Source organism: Malania oleifera, chromosome 11 (genome assembly GCF_029873635.1).
Source record: "Malania oleifera isolate guangnan ecotype guangnan chromosome 11, ASM2987363v1, whole genome shotgun sequence".
Taxonomy (NCBI): Eukaryota; Viridiplantae; Streptophyta; class Magnoliopsida; order Santalales; family Ximeniaceae; genus Malania; species Malania oleifera.
Window position 1 is genome coordinate 5801266 of NC_080427.1, and position 25235 is coordinate 5826500.

The window sequence follows — 25235 nt, forward strand, 5'->3', positions numbered from 1 at the left end:
CTATCTCCTGAATCCAGTTTTCTGCCGCAATGGGGTTCAGTCCTTCCGAGAATGCCAGCAGGTTCGTCTGAGAAAACTACTAGAACGTGCAGTCTCTATTAGCCGCTAGCTGACCATGTTCACAAGAATCCCTCTGAATTTCCTTCTTAGCCTGGCGTGCTATACTACGCAACACAGTCTAGGCCTCAACATCATCTTCACTAGAGGCATCCCCATGATTGTCCCCTCTAGACATGACCTCCTTTCCCCTGGGTTCCATCCTGAAGATAGGATAGAAGCCGACTTAGAAATTCCATATTTATCAAGGTCGTTGCAAGTATGGAATGACTAATAGTTAAAACATACAAATTCACAGTTTAAAGAAATCACTTATACATTACCGCTACAAAACTACTAAGGTATCGACCCATAATCACGGCATCGACACTACATACATACTTTTCCAACCTATCGATCCTAACCTAAGTTTCCGAGCTCTAGTCCCTCAACCTAGAAACGAAACCATCGATGGATTTACCATTGTTTTCCTACAATCGTCATTCTAGGAAAAGCACAGAATACCATCGAAAGATCACCGTCCCTAAGCTTCCAGTCTAAAACTTGACTTATCTTACCCATTCTTATCCTCAACTTATCTTAACCTATACTTTGGTAATTATTACTGACAAAGTCTGTAGAACCTAGAAAACCTAAGCTCTGATACCACCTGTAATGCTCTAGAACGCCTCATGGGCTTGGGGTGCTACTTTAGTGATGTCTGTGTACCTGATACCATCTCATAAAAATAAACATGTAACAAAAGTAATGAAACATTCTCCATATATACATTACCAGAGTTTTAAGTTCTTTCATACATAAAGGTTTCCCAAACATCCATATTACAATTTGACCCAAAACTGGACAACTAGTTCGGTCCAAACAACCATAATACATATCCATTAACTTACAACATAACTTATATACACCTGAGATCATATGGGCCTTCCTAAAAAGACTATTCTAACTTTCACCCCCCCTGACGCTGCTAAGCATGATACCTGTTATTTCCTGAAAAGAAGATTTGTATATTGGGGTGAGACACTTCTCAGTAAGGGTGATCAAATTAATATCAGTGTGTGGGCAGTATGCATGAGTGTTTACAAAAAACATCCATTCTTCATATAACCAAAAATAACTGTCTTTACATTATACGTACTTATACAATTGAAAAAATGTTTCATTTTCCTGACATAAACAGTTCATTAATCACATGACATCATTTACATAAATATACAGATATGCATAAAAGACACCTCCTGAGACTAACCACCATGTATAAACCCCTGTGGTCAAGGCTGTGCTGCCCAAAGGCTGTACTAAACCTGGGGTGATCAATCCAGATAAAGTCAAACATACATCCGCGTCTAACATTGTCCACGCAGGCATCCAAAATTTCTTACATGCTCCGATTTCCTTACCATGTCCTGAAAGTCTGGGCTTCTAGGTAAGGTACACCCTCTACTGACGCTAATCGGCTGAAACCACCCACACCACTCTCACAGTACGATGTAGGCGCACATGACCACATACATATATAATTCCTAGCAACGGTACCGTGCACATAACATAATGGTCCTCAGGGTTCTTAAAACATATCATGCAATTTCAGTAGTAAAAACATATTTCGTATTCATTTCATATAAAACCTTTCATTTAAAACCTCCAGCCCTTGACTGTCATATAAAACTCAGCTCACAGCCGTTAAACATAATCTTGGCCCTTGCGGCCGTAAACATCATCATCGCCCTCGCGGCCGTAAACATAATCCTATATTTTCATAAGCAGTTCCAGTATATCACAAACATTCATCATTTCGATTACAAAAGAGTATATACATATCTTTTTCCTGCCACACAATTTCCTGTACTTTGAATATAGCCCGTAGGCAACCAAGAAAACATAGCATATACAGTTTAAAACATAAAACCAAGCTTCCCACCATTCATTTATATTGAAAATACCATAACGTATATCCTAGGTTTGAAAACGGATCCTTTGAACGGTCAGTTTTAAAAATCTCAACTGACTTAACTTAATCCCTTTACCTATTTCTGAAAAAGAATCTGTGTTGACCTTATTGGTCATATCCCATTTTGATTATGACAAAATACTCTGATATTTAATGGTTGATGAGTTTGTGTGCAGGACCAATCGGAAGTATCATATGGTGCACACACATGGGATTAAAGAAGACGAAGACTCAAAATGTTTATTCATTGTCATTTATATTTATCATTTTGGGTCTGTAATAGTAACTTAAAAACATGGTCTGTAATAATTAATTTCTTACCTGCATGGTAGGATATATAAGCTCAAGATCATAGATGGACCATAGGGATCAACCTTCAGTCGACCGACAACGAATTTTTTCGGTAAAAAAGACTTAGAATGACCTTAGGATCCACATGCATGCATAAACATATGTGCTTATATGGATAGGGTGATTTCATAAGGAAATAAAATAGAAATGCATTAAAAATGCATGTTCGGTCGTTTGTACTTTACAAGTATAAATCTGTCGATTGACCGAACTGGTCACCAGGTCAACAGTTTGACCATAGCACGGTCCGCCAAACCCTGCCAGTTCAAGTCACCCGGTTGATCGAACTCCATTAGGGTCAAAAATTTGACCATACGGTTGACCGCACCTAAAGCTTAAGCCAACCACCTGGTCGACCGAATTCCCACGTGTGTTTAGCCAACCACCCGGTCGATTGAACCACTTATTTCAAATCCACATGGTCGACCGAACCGTGCGAAAATGAAAAAATGCCTTTGGAAACCCTTGTCCAGTCGACCGAACTTCCAGTTCAAATATTACCCGGTCGACCGAACTTCATCACTTGGTTAACCAAACCTCGTGTTTGGTCAACCGGTGCTCTCGGGTTGCCATATTAGTTTTACTACAATTAAATTTTTTAAACGGGGTTAATTGGGTTAAAATAGTTTAAAACAATACTAATAATACCCTATGTGCTATGGATGGTTATAATTATAGGGTAGTCTATATATACCCCCTCATTTGAAAAGCTTAGCACCCAATTAGCAATCTTAATTAGGAAAAATCCTATGAAATTCAAAAATCTCCTATACTCATTTTTGAGCCTCCTACACTCATTCGTACGAGATTTTATTGTTTAAATCTCTTTGTAAGTGTGATTGAGTGTTCTTCTCATTAGGCTTAAGCTCTCTCCTGTTCTTGTTGATTGAGATTATTTTATTAGAGAGCTAATCTTGAATTTTCCCTAGGAGATTTCATTAATAAGTCTTCCCTAGGTATACTTCATTGAGCCTTTGAGTTTTGCATTGTCATTGCAATACTCAAGGAGTTCACATTGGATTTTGATTGCTAAAATATTTTACAAATCATTTTCAAAATATCTCTTGTGCTTATATTTGAGAAATATATATTTTGAGATATTTTCTTGAGCGCTAAAATATCTTTGTTGCTATACCTTTGATTCAGATTATCATTTTAATACAAAGATCAAATAACTACTTTGCAAACCATTGTTGAATATCTCTTGTGGTTTATTTTGATAAAAACTTCTTTTGAGATATTTGAAGTATACTTGTGATCTTTGCTAGTGCATTGTGATTGAGAATATTATTTTGACACAAAAATCCTATCACTTACACTCTTACGTACTGATTGCATTATTGTCATTAATTTTGAGAGTAGATACTAAGGCTACACTGAGCTTATCATATCTTATCATTTGGTAGTATGTTGATTATATTGGTACATATCAGCTTGTGTAAAAAGTATTTCCGTGTACACAAATATTTGTATTACAAATTTGTTGTATTCCAGGCACAGGCCTGAAGAGAGAGACTAGCCCTGTTGAATAGTCCTAGATTGACTTAGACTCGGTTAGGAAAGCTAGGTGCGCCATCCTGGTAAGGTGTGTTGGTTGAGGTCAGCCCCTTGAATTGACCTGATTGTAGCCGGTGCCGCTCCACCTGTTAAGTGAGCATTAGTAGAATCCTCGGTCTTGCGATCTAGAGGCGGGGACGTAGGCACAATTGGCCAAACCCCGATAACATATCGTGTGTCTATTTATATTTCTGCAATTTATATTCCTGCACGTGTATGTTATTGTGTGAATGATGCGTATGATTTAATTTTCATATCTTACATTTATCTGCGCATTTGGGTTTATGTGTATATAGACAGACCCTAGGTTGAGTTAGATTAGTTGAACCCAGGAAAAATTTTTAAATGCCCAATTCACCCCCCCTCTTGGGAATACACCAAGGCTAACAATCCGAAACTCTCGAAAATGGAATCCTAACTTTTTCCCGAGATCAAGAGTCTACTCCATTAGGATTGTAGATGTTTGCTCCCTAATCCTCATGGCAACCTTCGATCGTTGATTCGGGAGATGAACGACAAAGAAACTAAAGAGAGAGAGTATGGTTTATGGTTAGAGAGAGAGAGAGAGAGAGAGAGAGAGAGAGAGAGAGAGAGAGAGAGAGAGAGAGAGATTTAGCTTTCTTAATGAAGAAGAAAACAAAAATCCTATTTATAGACTCTTAACCCGATCAAATTTGTCGACGAAGTGGCGCCTTCGTCTACGAGCTACAGATGGCCGTTCGTTCGAAGAAAAAAAGGCTTCATCGATGAATCCTAAACCTTATATTTTCGGCCGTTTTGGACCTCTTTGTCGACGAGACTCTGAATTTCGGTGATGAACCACATAAGGGCCTTTGTTGACGAGAACCTAAACCTCGTCGACGAAGCCTACTGTTTATTTTTATTTTTGAAAATTTCCTTGCTTATTTAATTTTCCTTATTTTTTGGGTTCGGGTCTCTACGAATAAAATGCCCTAAATAAAATACTCTCCTTAAAAATGATTTTGAAATAAAAGTATGAAAGAGAGTTGGAGAGATTTGTATAAAGAGTTTGCCCCAAAAGAATAATTTTAACATTAAAAAACGTTTTGGAGGAACTTTGATAAACAATGGATTAAAGATAATTTTCGAGTTAATCAAAGTTGCTAATCTGAGTTATGGAGGGAGTATTTATAGATTTTCCGAAAATCTGACCGTTGAGGGGCACGCTTGGTATTTTGAAAAAAATTAATTAAAAAATTAATGACATTTTAGCCTTTAAAAAATTTTCAACCCAAGAGGTTCGATCGACCTAGGTAAAGGTTCGGTCGACTAGGGAAAATTTGAGTTAAGGATATGGTTGACCGTGCAGGGAGATTCTGAACACTTAGTGGGTTCGGTCGACCAAGACAAAAGTCAGTTGACTATTCATATAAATTCGGTCGACCCAGCTCTTTTTGAACTATACATTCGGTCGACCAAGTAGTTGGAAAAAGTGTATTTGTATAGGTCGATCAATTGAGGAAGGTTAGTTAAAAAACAGTTCGGTCAACTAAGACATGATTAACGTTTTGACTTCAGGGTGAACTATGGTTTGGTCCACTGTGGTAATATAGCACATAATCGGTCGGTTGACCGAGCATGCCAAAATTACAAATATGCGCTCAGTGCAAGTTCGGTTGATTGAGGTGATTTAACATATAAAAGGTCGGTCAATTGAGGCTTTACAGCACATGCCTCACGTGGCAAGTTCAGTTGACCAAGTCATTTAGTACATAAGGGTTTAGTCAACCGAAAGCTTTGTTTTTGCCTCGATTTTGACCCTGATCAATTTAAACCTTTTTATATGATTTAGTTGTTAAGAAAAAGGTTTTCTGTGAAGTGTGTTGGTTCCTAGGGTCTATCTACTGTCGTTCTGTGCTTTCATCCAAGTCATGCAAATGCATGCATTATTACAAACTAAAAAAATAAAAATTAAATGCAATACAAGTAGAATCAAAATGTTTTCTCTTTTTTGTTCTTCATTTTCCACAGAATTCGCTTGGAGAGTGTGAGTTTTATGTTTCTACTGGCATCCATTTTTCAGTATCTTATGTTCGTGTTGAAATGAAATACCTTTTCACACACTAAATGCACACATAAGATACTGGTGCTTTGTCAGCATTAAAATAGGGATCAGACTCAAAAAGTCAACACGTTTGTAAACGGGTCAACTTGTATAATATTCAAATCCTATTTAAACGGGCGGGTCACAGGTCATCTATCTAGTTTCGACTCGTTTTGCCACCCCTAGATCTTGATATTGTTTTTTGTTTCTATAAGAATTGTTTCCATTATTAATTTTTAACTATTAGTCAAAAAATTAAAAACAAATTCTACGATTTTTAGTTATTTTTTTTCAAAAATTTTAATATCCAAATTTTTTTTGAATTAAATTATTCAATTTATATGTTTTTAAATTAAAATTAAAATTAAATAAACATATAAATTTAAATATAATTAAAATAAAAATATAAATAAATTTCAAAAAATAATAATAAAGTCAATTACAAAATACTTTCACTATTTTTTAATTGTCATATTCACTAAAATTTTTATTGTAAATTAAAATTTAAAAGTACAACAATTAAATAAATAATTAAAATAAATTTTATTTTTACTATGGTAATCTTTTTCATGTTTATTATTTTTAATTTTTATTATTTTAATTATATTTTATAATATTATTTCATTTAAAGATGGAAATGAGCATTTTTTAATTAAAATTTTAATAATATTAGTTTTATAAATGTTAACGAAATAGGTTGCTTGTTTCTAGTTGAGCTTGAAAATATTAATTAGGCATTTATGCGTGTATTAGATACCCCAATTTTAATGAGGCCTTTCTGAGGAGATCCTTCATAATAAGAAGTCGACCTTGTATCCTGGTAATTGGGTGATCCTTTTTGAAAAATCCAATTGAGTCCCGAGTCTTTGAAATTGAGTTCTTTAATTTTAAAATTAAGTCCTTTTAATTTTGAAATTAAGTCATTTTAATTTAAAAATTGAGTTTTTAAAATTTTTAAATTGAGTTCTTTTAATTTTTAAATTGAGTTCTTTTAATTTCAAAATTGAGTTCTTTTAATTTTTAAATTGAGTTCTTTTAATTTCAAAATTGAGTTCTTTTAATTTTTAAAATTGAGTCTCTTATTTTTAAAAATTAAGTCCTTTATTTTTTTTATTGTGTCCGTTATTTTTTAAAAATCGAGCCCTTTTATTTTTTTATGTTTTTTTTATTGAGTCATTTTTATTAAATAGAGTCTGGGTCCTTCTATTTTCAGGAATTAGGTCCATTTGTTTATCGGACCTTTCTTTTAATTTTTTGGAGGAAATAAAATTGGGTTTTAAGAGTTATAAACATGCAATTGGGCCAAGCACTCTTGCAAGGGATTGCATGTCCCATGCATAATAAAGAGGGAGGCACACGGCTAGGTTAAAAGAAAAAAAAAAAAAAAACAGAGAGAAAAACTTATAAAAGAGGAAGGGCATGGCCAAGGGGAGTAAGAGCCAAGCCAATACACGCAGAGAAGAAAAATAAAAAAGAGAGGCAGCAGCTCCCACGGTCTGGCTCACCATCTCCTCTCCACGCTGCCAATAGGCAGCAATTGCCGCACCACAACCCCACCCCCACACCACCCCCCCCCCCCCCCCCCCCCCCGGGGGCGGCGGCACCACTGCCTCCATCTGCTCCATCCCAGGCCACCATCTCCGGCCACCCTCACGCACCACGGCCTGGCTCACCGGCCCTCTCCTGCACCCAGCCACCACGCCACAGCACACGCACACACAGCCTCACGGCAGTCACCACACTATTCACGGCCACATCTCTAATCCCTCTCCCCTGTGCACTCTCTCACACACAGGCACCTACACAGCACACACGGCAGCCACCATCCCTCCCCAGCATAGTCACCTACACAGCACACACGCACTGCCAGTCGCAACCTCTCACAGCACCTAGCGGCTACTGCCCATAGCCCTTCTACTTCTTTTTCCTCTAGTCTATACAGCCCCATGGTCCCAGCCTCTCCTCTCTGCGCACACCTACCCCAACACAGCCTCCTTGCACCTCACCTTCCTCTCACTCACAGCCATCACCCTTTCCTTCTCCAAAGGTAATATCTTTATGGCGTTTATTATTGTTTTGAGATAATTATTTTTGTTATGTTATTTTTATAATTCTTGTGTTTACATTTTTATGATGTTAATATTATCAAGTTTTTTTTATTTTATATTATTATTATTATTATATATTATTATTAGGGTTATTTTTATTGTGGTTATGTTATTATTCTATATTATTATTGGGGTTATTATTGTTGTGTTTTATATTATTATTATTATTATTATTATTATTATTATTATTATTATTATTAGGGTGATTTTTATTGTTGTTAGATTGTTTATGTGATATTGTATATTAGGCTTTTTATTATTATTGTTATATATTACATATTAATTTTAGGGTTTGATTTTTTTTATATAATTTTATTAATTGTTTCCATGTTATCATTATTGTTGTATTGTTGTTGTATTATTTAAGTTTTTATCATTGTTATATTATCATGTTTATTGTTTATATATTTATTTAGGGTTTTTTCTTATTGTTATTGTATTATTTAGGGTTTTCATATTATCATGTTCATTGTTTATATATTATTTAAGGTTTTTGATTATTGTTATTGCATATTAGGGTTTTTATTATTATTCTATATATTGCATATTTATTTTTAGGGTTTGATTTGTTTCAATGTTATTATTATATTGACTTTAAGGTTTTAACTTGTTTCGAGGTTATCATTATTGTATATATTGCATATTTATTTCAGGGTTTGATTGGTTTCCATTATATTGATTTTAAGGTTTTAATTGTTTCTATTATTGTTTATATTGCATATTAATTTTAGGATTTGATTTGTTCTCATAATTTTATTAATTGTTTCCATATTATTATTATTGTATATAATGCATGTTTACTTTAGGGTTTGATTTGTTTCCATTATATTGATTTAAGGTTTTAATTGTTTCCATTATTGTATATATTGCATATTTATTTCAGGGTTTGATTTGTTTTTATGTTATTATTATATTGATTTTAAGATTTTAATTGTTTCCATTATTGTATATATTGTATATTAATTTTAGAGTTTGATTTGGTTCCATAATTTTATTGTTTTTTACTGTTTCCATGTTATTATTGTTATATATGTTACATATTATTTTTAGGGTTTGATTTGTTTCTATGTTATTATTGTTTATTTAAGGTTTTCTTTATTGTTAAGATTAGGGTTTTTATTATTGTTACGTAATGTTAAGTTTTTTATTATTGGTATATTATTGTTAGGGGTTTTGCATATTATTGTTAAGGTATTATTATTAGGGTTTGTTTATTGTCATTAGGGTTTTGATTAGGGTGTTATTAATATTATTGTATGTGTTTTATATTATTATCAAGTCTAGTATAAGATTTGATAGGCTAAGTCATGTGCATGCTTTTAAGCCACCCAAGGATTTTGGAGTCGATGCTTCTAAACATGCATGGACTCTCAAAATTAAATAACTAGCTAGGTAATTATAGTAAAATAATAACCTTCATGTTGGAATTGGTGTATTCCCAAGAGGGGGGTGAATTGAGTATTTAAAAATTCCTCCTCAATTTGGTCCAAATTCCACAACTAGTATTACACAAACCAATGGTCTTTCTATATATTCATAAACTCAATCAATCTCAATAGTAAACATAAACATTCAAGTGCTAAAATTTAAAAAGCGGAAATTAAAAGCAGGCATAAGAAATATTATTAGGGTTCGGCCAACTATGCCTATGTCACAGCCTCAGCTTGTAAGCCCGAGGATTACCACAACTGCTCACTTAACGGGTGGAGCGACATTGTTTACAATCAGGTCAAATTCTCAGGGCTGACCTCAACTGTTACAAACTCTCCTTGCGGGGCGGAGAAGACCATACCAATCTTTATAAGCTAGATCAACACCCCCTTAGGCCACGCCTGAAATACAATCAGATAATATAAAATTTGTGTACAATCAAGATGTTTTTTACACTAAGCAGATATGTACTAATACATACATGCAATAATCAATGCACCTTAAACAGATAAGAACTATAAGTTCAGTGCAACAATATGTAATGACACTCAATCTAATGTCAATAGGCAATTAATTGCAAGAGTGTATTTTCAAACAATCTTTGAAACAATATATTAAAGTATCTCAATCACAAGTATGATTTTAAAGATATCCAACAAGTGTAATCAAAATATCTCAAAAATGATTTTCTCAAAAATCTAGCACAAGTGATATTTGTAATATTAGCTTGTCAAAATAATTTTTGCACAATCAAAACACAAGCTTAATGAGTCTTGCAATAATGATGCAAAGACTCACTAGCTAAAAGTTTTCCCCACACAAGGATTTATTAATTAATATGGGGGGAAAAACTTTGGCTAAACTCTCAATCATAAATAAAACACATAATCAACACGATGAGAGTTTTAGTAAGTGGGAGAATTTAAAATCATTCAAAGATACTTTGATTTAGCAAAACGAATGGCAAATGATGAGTGTTTTTGGCTTTGGGTATGAAGAGAGGCTCATTAAAATTTTAGAGAAAATTTTGGCTAATCAAATCCCCAATCATGTCATAATTTTGCAAATGAGCACATATTTATAGATATACCCAAAATTATGACCATTGGGGACATCAGGGGAATTATTAAAATTGTTTTAAACATGTTTAATAAAAATAATCTCGTTTTAACCTCGGTAAAAATTGAGCAACCCGAGTGTTTCGGTCGACTATATTTTAAGTTCAGTTGATTATATTTATAAGTTCGATCGACTGAACCACTTTTGAACAACAGAATATAGTCGAATGAATTAGGCTGATTTTGGAACCCTTCAAGGTTCAGTCGGTTGTATTCGAGTTTGGTTTGCTTCTCATCCAATTCAGTCGACCAAATCAAAAATGAACTTGGAAGTTCGGTCGGTTGAACCATTAGGTGTCAAACACGAGCGAGTTCGGTCGACTGAGGAAGACATGTTCAAAAAGATATAGTCGATTGAACCTAAGCCAACAAGTTGACTATTGGTCCGTTCAGTCGACCGAGGCATTTATAACGCATTGCATTTGGTCTACTGAAACTAGTTTACATTTAAGATTTTTTTTCCTGATTTTGAGTGCTGTTATGTGCAGGGATTTAGTGTCTATCTAAGGTCAAGGCTTTTTAATATAGCATAAAAAACCTGGCATCGATCGACCGAAGTCAGCCCTAAAACTGTAAATATATATTTTTCCTCCACTAAAACTAGTATGCAAATTTTAATTAAATTTTAAATGCTATGAATTTAAAATTCAACCTACCTCAATATATAAGAAGTTAATAGATTTATTTAGCAAGCTTAAAAACATCTCACTAAAAAAAATGTTTAACCAAAATTGAAACTAAACTGAACCATTATCCCAAACAATTGAAATCTAATGGTTCATGAGTTTTATGAAAATAGGTTTCCTAAATAGTGTTTTGATATAGTTATGAAGTTTTCAATAAATATATATTAGTAAAATATATTGGAGATTATGTTGTTGCATAGTGTTTCAATATTCCAGGTTTCATTAGATTTTATGTTGTATTTTATTGGATATTGAAATATAATTCATAATATATAATTATCTTAATATAGTTAACTATTTATATAATAAACTATAAGTATATTTAATTATATATACCATATATAATTATTAGTATCAGACGTTTGGTTCAGGTAATCGTCAATTTGGGACCAACACAAATAAAAACCAAATCGATATCCGATATTTTAAAAATATCTAAATTGAAATTGAACCAACAAATCGGTTAATTGAAATTATGATTTGGTTCAGGTCGAATTTTCAAATCGGATTGGTTTTCAGATATTTTTTAACTACCCTACCTCTAGGTATACTACCTAAAACATAGAAAACTTGAGACTCAAAATGAGTCCCATAGGGAAAAGAGAGAGTTTTTAATAGCACTTATCAATGGTCAAAATTCTAGCCAAAAAAGCAGATCAAGTGAAGAAATTTGATCTTGAACAAATGCAGTTCTTCAACAAGTAATGTTTTATTGTACCAAATAATTTCAAATTTTCAAAAAAAATAATCCACTTCCTTAATTTTTTTAGAGAATATAACAACATTTTTTTTTATTGCTTGCTAGGTTTGCCTGCCATGGATGGTCCTCATGTTTCACAAACTTATTGATAATAGGGGTAAGTGGGTGTTTGGGATTCACATTAGATAAAAAATTGATACTTTTTGTGCATAAACAAAAATAATGTGTTGCTTTAGATTCACAATATTTCAAGATCAAAACAAACTTACCTGGCAAGTTGTTGGTGGCAGAGCAAATCTCAAAGAAATTGAAGATGAGGGGCGGTTGGGGCAAGGAGCTGCGGAGGCTGGAGTGAGAGGTTTCGGTGGAGATGGAGGCTGCGGTGGTAGAGGCCGTTGTAGGTGGCGTCGAAGGTGTCGGAGCTGCATTTCGAAGGGCGAGGGGCTGCGATGGAGATAAGAGGATTGGGAGGGGACGAGGGAAAGGAGGCGAGGGTTGGGGAAAACCCTAATTCTTTTTCTTTTTCTTTTTTTAAATAAAAGAACTAGTAGTGATGGTTCACTAAACCATCACTAATAAGGGACTAATAGTGACAAAAATCCAAAGCCGTCACTACTACTATGAAATAATTCTTTTTTTTTTTTAAATAGGAGAACTAGTAGTGACGGTTCTCTAAAATGTCACTAATAAGAGACTAATAGTGATGAATATGCAAAAATGTCACTAATGCTGTGAAATAATTTTTTTTTTATTTTTTTAAAATAAAAGAACTAGTAGTGACGACTCTTTAAAATGTCACTAATAAGGGACTAATAGTGCCGAATGTGCAAAACCATCACTAATGTTGTGAAATAAAATTTTTTATATTTTTTAAAATAAAAGAATTATTATTGACGGTTCTCTAAAACGTCACTAATAAGGGACTAATAGTGACGAATTTGCAAAACCGTTACTAATGCCGTGAAATAATTTTTAAAAAAAAAAAAAAATAAAAGAACTAGTAGTGACGATTTTCTAAAACGTTCCTAATAAGGAACAAATAGTGACGAAACTATAAAACCATCACTAATACTGTACATTTTTTTAAATTTATTTATACAATAATAATAGTGACGGTCTATTAACCGTCACTAGTAAGTCCATTTTAGTGACGTATTGAAATGCCACCAATACCTCAAGAATCATCGCTAATATTTTCCCGGGATAGTTTTTACTCGAAAAGTGGTTTCTCGCGCTTGTTTGAGCAGGAGAAATTGGTTTTTAGTGACGGAAGTATTAGTGAAGGATGTAATTTCTTCATTAAAAGTTTAGTAGTAGTGAATGATAGGTGTTAGTGATGGTTTTTCAAAACCGTCACTAATATTGAACTTTTAGTAACGAAATTTCATGCTTCACTAATACCTCCATCACTAAAAACTAGTTTTCTTATAGTGATTATTATTTATGTGTTTTTGTTAGTATTAGGGTATGTGTTATTAGTAGTATGGTATGCATATTTATATTATTATGGTATGTATTATTATGGTATGTGTACTTATATTATTATTATGGTATGTATTACAATGGCATGTGTGTGTGTGTGTGCACATGCGTGTGCGTCTATATATATATTAGGGTATGTGTTATTAATAATATTATGATATGTGTATCATTATTATTATTATGATAGTGTATTATTATAGTTTATTGTTATTATTATGATATGTGTATTATTATTATTATGATAAGTGTAGTTTCTTGTTATTATTATTATGATATATTTTTATTATTATGTATTTTTAGTATTTTAGTATATATATGGTATGACTTATTATGGTATATTTTTATTTTTATTTTTATTACGTATTTTTAGTATTTTTGTTTATACTATATGTTTATATTTTGTATTATGTATTGCGGTATTTATTTTTAAGTATTTTTGTATTATATTATTATGTATTTTTGTGTGGATGTGTCCCCATGATTAGAAAAAGGGCAATGGCCATTTCAGGGCTCACCTATTTAGCTTTAAAGAGGGTTTTTCTAAAGAAAACGTCTCTTTTGGGGATCTTATTAGACATTTCTAAATCACATCTCGATTTGATTATTTTAATTGTGTATATTTTTTTTAACTTATTTGTTTATTTAAAAAGAAGTAAATTAAAAGGTTATTAAATTTTAATTTGAGGATAAATCTTAGTTAATTACATACCATTTGTAGAATGGATGCGCAAGGGGTGCATGGAACGACCTGCTTAATTTCCACATATATTTTTTTCCTTAAATAATAAAAATACAATATCAACATATTAAATCCAGTAAGTCATAATAAACCTGAACCCATGAGTACCAGGGACATACCAGAAACACAATACACAAGCCTAAGTAGCAGGAAACATAAAATCATATAATATCGTAAACCCAACATCACTCATCACAATACTAGAGTTACTACATCCATTGTATTTATGTATACATAATACACAACCCAAAAGAAACCTAGGGCCACTCTTCACAAAGTCCATCTGACCCTACCAAAACACTTATCCTTCAAAAAGGGCAAGCCAACCGTAGCTACCTCAGCGGAACTTTATCCGCTCTCCTATCAGTGGCTCATGAAATAATCATATAATTTGGGGTGAGACACCTCTCAATAAAGGAAATAAACTAACACTAGTGTGTGGCAAAATGAGTATTTGTGTGTTATACATATAATCATATACATAAACATATTCAATAAAACTGTATGTATCATATCTGGGAAAACATGTATATACTCATTTCAAAGCAAAACATAATGGATTTCTTCAAGCATAATTCATCTCATATCATAATAATAATACGAAAACAACCCTGGTAGGTTAGCTAACCGTTGTCATGTATTACCCCCACATGATTCGGTTATGTGGCTCGAAGGCGGGACCTGACAATGGTTAGCCGACCACTGCCAAGTCAAAAGTACAGTCTATAAGTCCGATGGGTCTGCCAGACCTGGTCTGTACACCAGGGGCGCTCACACTTCTTAAAACCACATCAACTATCCATCCTCATGCTACTCCATACAGCAACGTTAACACAATATCGTGATGATCACGAACACATAGCATCGGTATCGTGCAAGTGCTAGCCTAACCAAGCCAACCAGGTTCTGATAACATATAACATATAATGAAACTGTGATACATGGATATTTCATACTATTAATTGCCAAATCAATATCATTACATCATTTTACATATATAAGTATATTATGAAAATCATCAGCCCATACGCCGATATTTCACATTTTACCATGGCTCGGCCCATACGCCGACAAATCATATCCATAGCTCAGCTCGTATGCCGAAAAATCATATACATAGCATGATCCGTACGCCGACAAAACATATTCATAGCACGACCTGTACGCCGACAAAACATATCTATAGCACGGCCCATACGCCGGCAAAACGTATCCATAGCTCGGCCCGTACACCAACAAATCATATCCATAACACGACCCGTACGCCGCAATACATGTAAAAATTCTCGACCCGTACGTCGATTTTTCATTATAAAAATCCATATTTTATCATATTCTCAAAAAATAGTATTTCATTATAAATTCTGCTCATGTCACACAAAATAAGTTATATATATATATATTTAAACATATAATCCTTTTATAGCAGTATTTCCCAAACATAAAGCATATATAAGTATATTTATTTTTCTAAAATCAAATGTTGTAATAACATACATACATTTTCATAAAATAACTAGCTTAGTTTATCCCCTTACTTGATTCCTGAAAAAGCCCCTAAAATAATCAATTCAACACTTGTTGGGTTCCTTAGTCAACACCCTGAAAACGACATTTCTCAGAACTAAACTTCAGTATTTCTACACGTACTACGCTTTCTACAACTGTCAAGAAGTCAAATATTGAGTAAAAATCCTTACCTTAGATCTGGGATGAATTTCGAACTAGCCCCACCGACGATCCACTCCACAAGATATGCAGAGAACTTTTCCAAGAGTGTCGTGGTGGCTTTGGATCGTCAATTTGGCGAAAATTCAGCCTAGAAATTAAGAGAGAAGAGAGGGAAACCAAAGGGAGGAGAAAAAGGAGAATTTTGCGCCCAAATTCTGTCAAAAAATCGCGTTTAGGGCTATTTATACTTTGGCCCTTATCGACGAGCCCAATGCTGCCTCTTTCCTTTCCTTTCCATTATTATTTAAAATATTATAATTTCTCCGGGTCACTACAGTGTGAATACCTTTCCCTAGCATAATCGACCTCCCGATCCCGATCTTGGTATATGTGGACCGATACTATTTTTAATTAAGTAGTAATCAGATGTTCTAATTGCACCAAGAAAAGTAGGTTAGTGATGACTCCAAATTTCAATTTTTTCCAAAATTAAACATATTTTTATTCCCCTTGCCTCCTAGGGCACCTCGCTTCTAGGACGTTGCAACGACTTGGTGACTCTGCTGGGGACGTTAGAGAGTCGAGCCATTAATTAATTAGGAATTATCCAAAATATGAATTTAATAAATCTTTTAATTACTCTGTCTTATTTTGTGAATATTGTGTTTATACTTTTGAATATTTGATTGTATATGTTTAATTGTATATTTATCTTGTGAATATTGTAGTGAATATTTATATATATACTTGAATATTTGATTAATTGTGAATATTAGTTTCCAAATCTATTTGAAATAGCATGTGTATAATATGTGGGGTTGATAGGAATAGGTTGAGTATATAAATTCATACACACTTTTACAAGCCTTATACTCGATCTTCATCCTTTAGGAATAGAAAGGAGTATAGTACCATTAGCCCTCATGAGACAAGGACTTTGGGAGCGCGCGAACCACTTTGCTCAGTTTAAACTTTGTCCAAGCCCATTGAGTGAGGATAAGGAGCATGCTAGGAACCTATTTTTAATAGGGAGTAGAGCTTGAACCTTACATACTCCACTTTAGTCCCCCCCCTCCCCACCCTTAGGATAGAACCCTGAAAAAAATCCTCTAACAAGTCACCCACCTAGGGTTGGGATAGGATCCACATCCTTCTCCATGACTTAGTTTAAATATGTGCTATGATTGGTTGGTTGTCTTGAATCATTCATTTCATATTCATTTACATACATGTTAGACTCATCATTGCACTGCCAAAATTATGAGATAGCTTGAAATTATTTCATGGTAGGTCCAATGGCAATACACAAAGAGGAAGAGGCCATGGTCTAGTTATATTTTGAAGCCTAGCAAAATCATTATAGGGACGGTCTGAATCACAGTCTAGAGGTGGTGTTGCTGAATGGACTTGTGGAATAGCCCTAAGATCTGGCTATAGTGCATAGGGATAACAAAAAAAATAATCTGATCATGCAAACCCTAATTATGTGATTAGGATTATACCTGCGAGATTCGTCTGGTTTGATCCTGAATCTACAAGTACGAAAATGATCTTGAAATTGGTATTGATATGCATGATATTGAATGATCTTTACAAGTATGTTGAAGATGATGCTCATTGAAAGGGGGAGCCCTTTTAAGGCTTACTCATATTTTTGCTCATTGTTTTTCATCATCAAAAAGGGGGAGATTGTTGGCCTTACAAGGCTTAACATCCTATTTTGATGCTAACAAACAAATGGAACTTAACATATTTGATGAGTGATGATATTTCAGATCTCGCATATGTGAAAGCAAAGTCAAGTACTCACACGGATTAAATTGAAGCTTATATTTCAAAGGAACATGATCATATGAAACTTAAAGAATAATTAAAGGAATGGATGATATATTAAAGTTTGATGACTATGAAAGGATGAACTTGATATGAAAGCTTGAAGAAATGATGGACTCAAAGAATGAACATGCATGAAGACTTCAAGAGATGAAGGATTTAGAATCTTAAGGAAATTTCATATAAGTACTTCAAGTAAATTCAATATGGATGCATGAAACTCTTAGGATTAATTACATGGACCTAAATACTTTTTAACATACTTGGAAAATATTTTTATAAGGTCAAAAGTTGTTTCAAAAGGGTTAAAATTTTTTTTGGAATGAAAAGCACTTAAGTGGGATTTTTCCAAGTTCTGTTAATTTTTTATATCCGTATTGATGAGAATTTTTATCTATCAAAAACTCATTATTTTAAAAAGTATTCAACATGAAAGTTGTAAGATTTTTTCTTAGTTTTATTTTGACATAAATAACGTTAAATTTGGAGCTATATAGAAAACGTTATAATCAAATTACTAAAAAGGGGTCAAAGCTGTCAGCAACACAGTAAACTGGTCTAGTCAGTCGGCTGACCATAATGAACTATGTTTAGTCAGCTGACTGATCAGTTAACAGCATTGATTTTTGGGAGATAGAAAGCACCCAGTTGCCTTTCCAGTCGGCTGACCCTGCATAAACACCCTCCCAGCCACCTGGTCAGCCAACTGACCCTATGGAAATTTAAAATTTGGCCTCCAACGGGAAAATTCTAAAAATTAGTTTTTTAAATCTAAATGTTATGGAAACTTGGGGGATACTCCAAGTAAGTTGGGGAACAAGTAACATACTTTTTAAAATCTGTAAATAAGTCTCAAAGATCATTGAAAAAAAGAACCAAGAATCAAAATCAGCCATCAAACTCTCTCAAGTGCTCTCTTCATTGAAAGGCTCTCTTGCTCATACCTTGTGCACAAATTCAACTGAGTTTTTATTGATCTTATTCCACCGGAATTGTGCTACAAATTCTAAATGAAAGAATTAATCGGTGATATACTTCCTTGAGCTTCAAGTTAAAATTTCATATTGTTATTTAGTTTGAAGTATACTAGTTTGTAAATTGTACTAATCAACTCTTTGTGTGAGCACTCTTTGTACACATCTATTGGTTGTATCTTTTGTAATTCTTGGACAGTTCGAGGTGTTTGGATCGTTGGCTAAGCAAGGGGATATTGCTTAGAGAGGTGTGATCTAGCCTAATTAAGGAGTGAACGAACAAGGGACGTCGTTTGAAAAGGCAGGCTCTAGCCTACTGAAGGAGTCTGTAAAGGTTTGGTTCCGCCCGGTAAAGGAACTGTGATAGTGGAACCCTTTGGTGGTTTGCCAAGGGCGAGGACGTAGGCTGTGTTGAAGCTGAACCTCGTAAAATCTTGTGTTCCTCTCTCTTTCCCTTACTCTTTACTTTCAGTACATATACAATTGCGTGGATGGTTTAATTGATAAACATACAAACTACGTAATTTGGAAGTTAAATATACTTAAGGTTCAATTTTGATTTGGGATTGCAGAAACCGAAAGGGAGTACGTTTGTTAAACCTTACTTTGCGGAAACCATACGGGAGTACGTAACTTGGTTAAACACCCAAAGATAAATTTACCAAGGGTTTATTTGAATTCTAAATATTTGGAAAGAGTGATTGGATTTTATATTGAACATCATATTGAAGAAGCAAATTCATTAATATAGGGTTTGATTCAAATTCACTACAGGGCTGCAAACCAAACAAAAACTGAAAGTTAAATTGTTTAAATTTTGATATTGATTGGAGTGTGTTTATATTCCAAAAGTACTGAATGTTGAATGCTTTCATCAATCTAAATAGTGTTGCAGTTATCTTAATCTTGACTTGGTTTTTTTGCTTTCCAATTGTGTTTGATTGGTTTGGATAGTGTGGTTGAAGATTGGATGTTTAATTAGTTGTGTTGTTGATTATATAAAAGAAACCAAGTTATTGTGTGTTTGAAAAATTAAACAAACAAGTCAAAGAATTGGTTAAACAATAAAAGAAGTTAAGTATTCTTAAAAGGAATTAAAAGAAAGTTTTTAAAATCCCAATTCACCCCCCTCTTGGGAAGCTATCCTAATTTCACTTACGATGATAAATCTTTAGAGCTTCATATTGAATTTTCATATTCTGAATTTATTGAAGTACATTGTTCTTCAATTTGTACTAATCAGCTCTTTGAGGAGTAAGTTCTTATACGCCTGGTTTTGAATCTTTGTAATAGATTGATTGACGGCTCGAGTGCTGAATCGTTGGACCAAACAAGGGGATATTGTTTAGAGAAGGCGGGCTCTAGCCTTACCCAAGGAGTGTTGTAATTGGTATTGTTCCACCTGGTAAAGGAACGGTGATAGTGAATCCTTTGGTGGTTTTTCTAAGGGCGAGGACGTAGGTTGTGTTGAAGCTGAACCTCGTAAAACCCTATGTTTTTCTTTCTCTTCCCTACTCTTTATTTTTCAACAAAAGTTAAAATCTGTGTAGTTGCTTTAAAATTAAAAAATTCTAAGTGTTCGGTTGTTAAATGGACCGGAAGTTAATTTGTTTTGGTTTGATCAGCATTGATTGCAGAAACCGAAAGGGACTACATTGGTTAATCTTCCTTAATTTATTATATTGAAAGTTTATTTAAAAGCTGAACATTGGGAAGAAGTGTAATTGTGATACAAGGTTTATACAAGTTCGGTAAATTTTCATATTGATATAGGGCTATTATTACAAGAATTGAGTTGTTGATAATTTTACTTTGATTGTGTTTACTCTAAATTAATTTTGATTGTATTTGAGCATTGATTATTGTTATAACATAAAAGGTATCAAAAAAGGAGGAATAAAATTTTTAAATCCCAATTCACCCCCCTCTTGGGAAAGGTATTCCAATTTCATTTAGTATTAGAGCCTAGTTATAGTAATTCCTTACAAGAAATTGTAAAAAGATCAAATGACAAATATAGGAGTAGCACCCTTCAGTGAGGGCCAATCCTCAACCAGTCCACCAATCTTTTGTGGACACAACTATACCTTTTGGAAAAAGAGAATGCAAATCTATCTCCAACACATGGATTGGAAAGCATGGAAAGTAGTTATGGATGGAGACCTTATTCCCACTAAGATAGTAGATGGAAAACAGATTCCAAAAGAGAAAAAGGATATGACCGATTCAGATTATAAAATGCTTCAAATCAATTCAAGCGCTATAAATGCTTTATACTGTGCTTTAGATGCTAACGAATTTAATAGGGTCATGGTCTACAAGACGGCTAAAGAAATATGGGGCAAATTAGAAGTAACATATGAAGGAACAATAGATGTTAGAGACCATATGATAGACATGTTAACAAGTGAGTACGAAGCATTCAAGATGAATTCGGATGAAACCATATCAAGTATGTACACAAGATTTACCTACATAATCAATTCCTTAAGTGCCTTACGAAAAACTTATACTACCTACGAAATGATTAGAAAAATTCTAAAAGGCCTTCCCTCCATATGGGAACCAAAGGTTATAGCTATCACGGAAGATAGAAACCTAAAGACCACCTCTCTAGATGAACTCATCGGTTCACCACTTACCTATGAAATGGCCTTAAAAGAAAGAAATCATGAACCCAAGCATAAAAGGTCAATTGCATTAAAAGCTTCTAGTAACAGCTCAAGTGAAGAAGAAAGTGAATCAAGTGACTTAGATCAAGATGAATTAGCATTCATTACTAAAAGATTAGGCAAATTCTATAGGGGAAATAAACGGTTTCCTAGAAAGTTTAATAAAAAGAAACCTGAAAAAGGAGAGACAAATAGAAAAGAAAATAAAAGTAAAAATAAACCTCCTATATGCTATCATTGTAAGAAACCAGGGCATATCAAGCCGGACTGCCCGTTACTCAAGAAAGACAAGAAGAAAAAGAAGGAAGTTATGAAGGCCACTTGGGATGATTTAAGCTCCAGCGAGACGGAAAACAAGTCAAGTGGACAAGGGATGGAAAATAGATGCTTCATGGCTAATGACGAAGAGGTAAACTCCTACTATTCGTCAAAAGAATCTTACAATGAGTCTTGTGATGAGTCTTGTGACAGCATGCCTTCCTATAAGGAATTACAAGCTGAGTTGTTTTCTTTACATAAAAGATTCATAAAAATTTCTAAGAGAAATATAACTCTGAAAGATTAAAATAAAGAATTAATGAAGCAACTTGAATCCTTCAAAACCATTGAAAAAGAAAAAAACTCTTGTATTAAAAAGTTATAAGAGGAATTAAATGAAATAACTCAAGAGTTAGGAAAAAATCATGTAAATGATTTGAATAAAAAGAATTTAGAGATAAATGAACTTAAGAAATCAGTAGAGGATAAGGAGAAAATCATATATAACTTTACCAAAGGAAAAGAAAACTTTGAAACCATGATTGGAAAACAAAGACTAAATGGAAACAAAGAGGGGATAGGTTATAATGGAAAAACAAACAAAAGGAATAAAAAATTATACATGAGATATTTTTTCAAAGAAGCCAAGCACTATGCTAGTACTTCTTCAAACAATAAACATGAACACACCACTTGCTACATGTGCGAGACTAAGGGTCATGTAATGTTCAATTGCCCACTAAAAAGAAAATATGTCAAAGTACAAGGTGAATGGAAAGTAAATAATGGAACTAAAAACATTTCAAAGAAAGTTAAGAGAATTTGGGTTCCAAAGACTAATATAATGAAACCCTCATTGTAGGTATGCTTTAGGACTACACCATCAACGGATAAATGGTACTTGGAAAGCAAGTGTTCAAGGCACATAACTGGTGATAGGACCAAGTTCACCACATTAAAACAAAAGGATGGGGGATACGTCACCTTCGGCGACAAAGCCAAAGGTAAAATTATTGGCATTGGAAAAATCGGTAAAGAACCTTCCATTACTATTGATAATGTGCTATTAGTAGACGGATTAAAACACAATCTTTTAAGCATTAGCCAATTAAGTAACAGAGGGTTTGAAAGAACTTTTAAGAAAGAAAAATGTGTTATTCAAAACCCCAAGAACAATAAAACCTTGTTTATAGCTCATAGGATAAATAATGTATATTGTATAAACCTTGAGAACTTAGTAAATCAAAATGTAACTTGTTTAGTAGTAATGAATGAAATAAGTTGGTTATGGCATAGGAAACTAGGACATGCTAGCATAGACCTTTTATCCAAATTATCTAAGAAAAATATTGTAAAAGGATTACTAAATACTAAATTCATAAAAGACAAGATGTGTGATGCATGCCAAAAGGGAAAGCAAGTTAAAACAAGTTTCAAAAAGAAAAAAAAATACATATCTACTAAAAGACCCCTAGAACTTTTGCACCTAGACTTATCTGGTCCAACTATAATCTTAAGCTTAGGAGGCAAACAATATGTTTTTGTAATAGTAGATGACTATTCCAGATTTACTTGGGTATTATTCTTAGCAAACAAAGATGAAGCTTGTGACATGCTAATCACCTTATGCAAGAAATTATAAAATGAAAAAGGCTATAATATAACTAATTTTAGAAGTGATCAAGGTAGGGAATTTAAAAACAAATATGTTGATAAATTCTGTAATGAACATGGAATAAACCATAATTTTTCAGCACCTAAGACTCCACAACAAAATGGAGTTATAGAAAGAAAAAATAGAACTCTCCAAGAAATAGCAAGAACCATGTTTAACGAAAATAATCCACCTAAATACTTTTGGGCAGAAGCTGTGAATATAGCTTGTTACATTATAAATGGAGTATCCATAAGATCAAGTATAAACAAAACACCGTATGAATTATGGAAAGGTAGAAAACCCAACATTTCCTACTTTCATGTATTTGGGTGTAAATGCTTTATTCTTAATACTAAAGATGATTTAGGAAAGTTCGATGCAAAATCTGACGAGGGTATCTTCTTAAGTTACTCTACAAATAGTAAAGCTTATAGGGTTTATAACAAAAGGACTCTTACTATTATTGAATCAATACACATAACGTTTGATAAATCAAATAATTATGACAATAAAGTTAAGAAATATGAAAAAGAAGATATCGCACAAAAAGTAGAAGATCTTGAAATAAAAGAAGAAAATAATAATGAAGCTTCAAATGTAAACGTCATAGAAAATCTAGAACTACCTAAAGAATGGAGATATGCTAAAAGTCACCTAAAAGACCAAAATCTTGGTAAACCATCAAAAGGAATAACCACTAGAGCCTCATTAAAAAATATTTGTAACCATTATACTTTTTTTGTCTCAAGATGAACCCAAGAATATAGAAGAAGCCTTAAAAGATGATTCTTGGATCATAGCTATGTAGGAGGAACTAAATCAATTTGAAAGGAGTCAAGTATGGGAACTTATACCCAAACCCAAAGATAAATCAATCATAGGAACCAAATGGGTGTTTAAAAATAAAAAGGATAAAAATTGGGTAGTTGTAAGAAATAAAGTTAGGTTAGTAGCACAAGGTTATAATCAAGAAGAAGACATCGATTATGAAGAAACCTTTGCTCCCGTAGCAAGAATGGAAACAATAAGGATGCTTCTTGCCTATGTAGCACATAAAGACTTTAAATTATATCAAATGGATGTAAAAAGTGCATTTTTAAACGGTTTTATAAATGAAGAAGTTTACATGAAACAACCTCCAGGATTTGAAGACTCTAAAAACCCAAATCATGTATTCAAGTTAACTAAATCATTATATGGATTGAAACAAGCTCCTAGAGCTTAGTATGAAAGACTAAGCAAGTTCATACTCAAAAACAATTTTTCAAGAGGAAAGATAGATAGCACTCTATTTATAAAAACCAAAAGTAATGATATGCTTATAGTACAAATTTATGTTGATGATCTTATTTTTGGAGCATCTCATGAAGATTTGTGTAATGAATTTGCTACAACTATACAAAGAGAGTTTGAAATAAGTATGATAGGAGAATTAAATTAGGGTTACAAATCAAACAAGCTAAAAATGGAACATTCATAAATCAAACTAAATATATCAAAGACATGTTAAAAAAGTTTGATATGAAGGAAAGCAAACCCATAGGAACTCCCATGAGCACCTCAACAAGTCTTGACAAGGATGAAAAAGGAAAACAAGTAAATACAAAGCATTACCGAGGAATGATAGGAAGCTTACTTTATTTAACAGCAAGTAGACCAGATATCATGTTTAGTGTTTGTATATGTGCTAGGTTTCAATTGGCTCCTAAGGAATCGCATCAAATCGCAATTAAACGAATCCTTAGATATTTACTAGGCACACTTAATTTAGGTTTATGGTATCTAAAAGGAACTGACTTCGAAATGATAAGCTATTCAGATGTGGATTATGCAGGATGCAAAATAGATAGAAAAAGCACTAGTGGGACTTGTCACTTCATAGGACACTCATTAGTTTCTTGGTTTTCAAAGAAACAAAATTATGT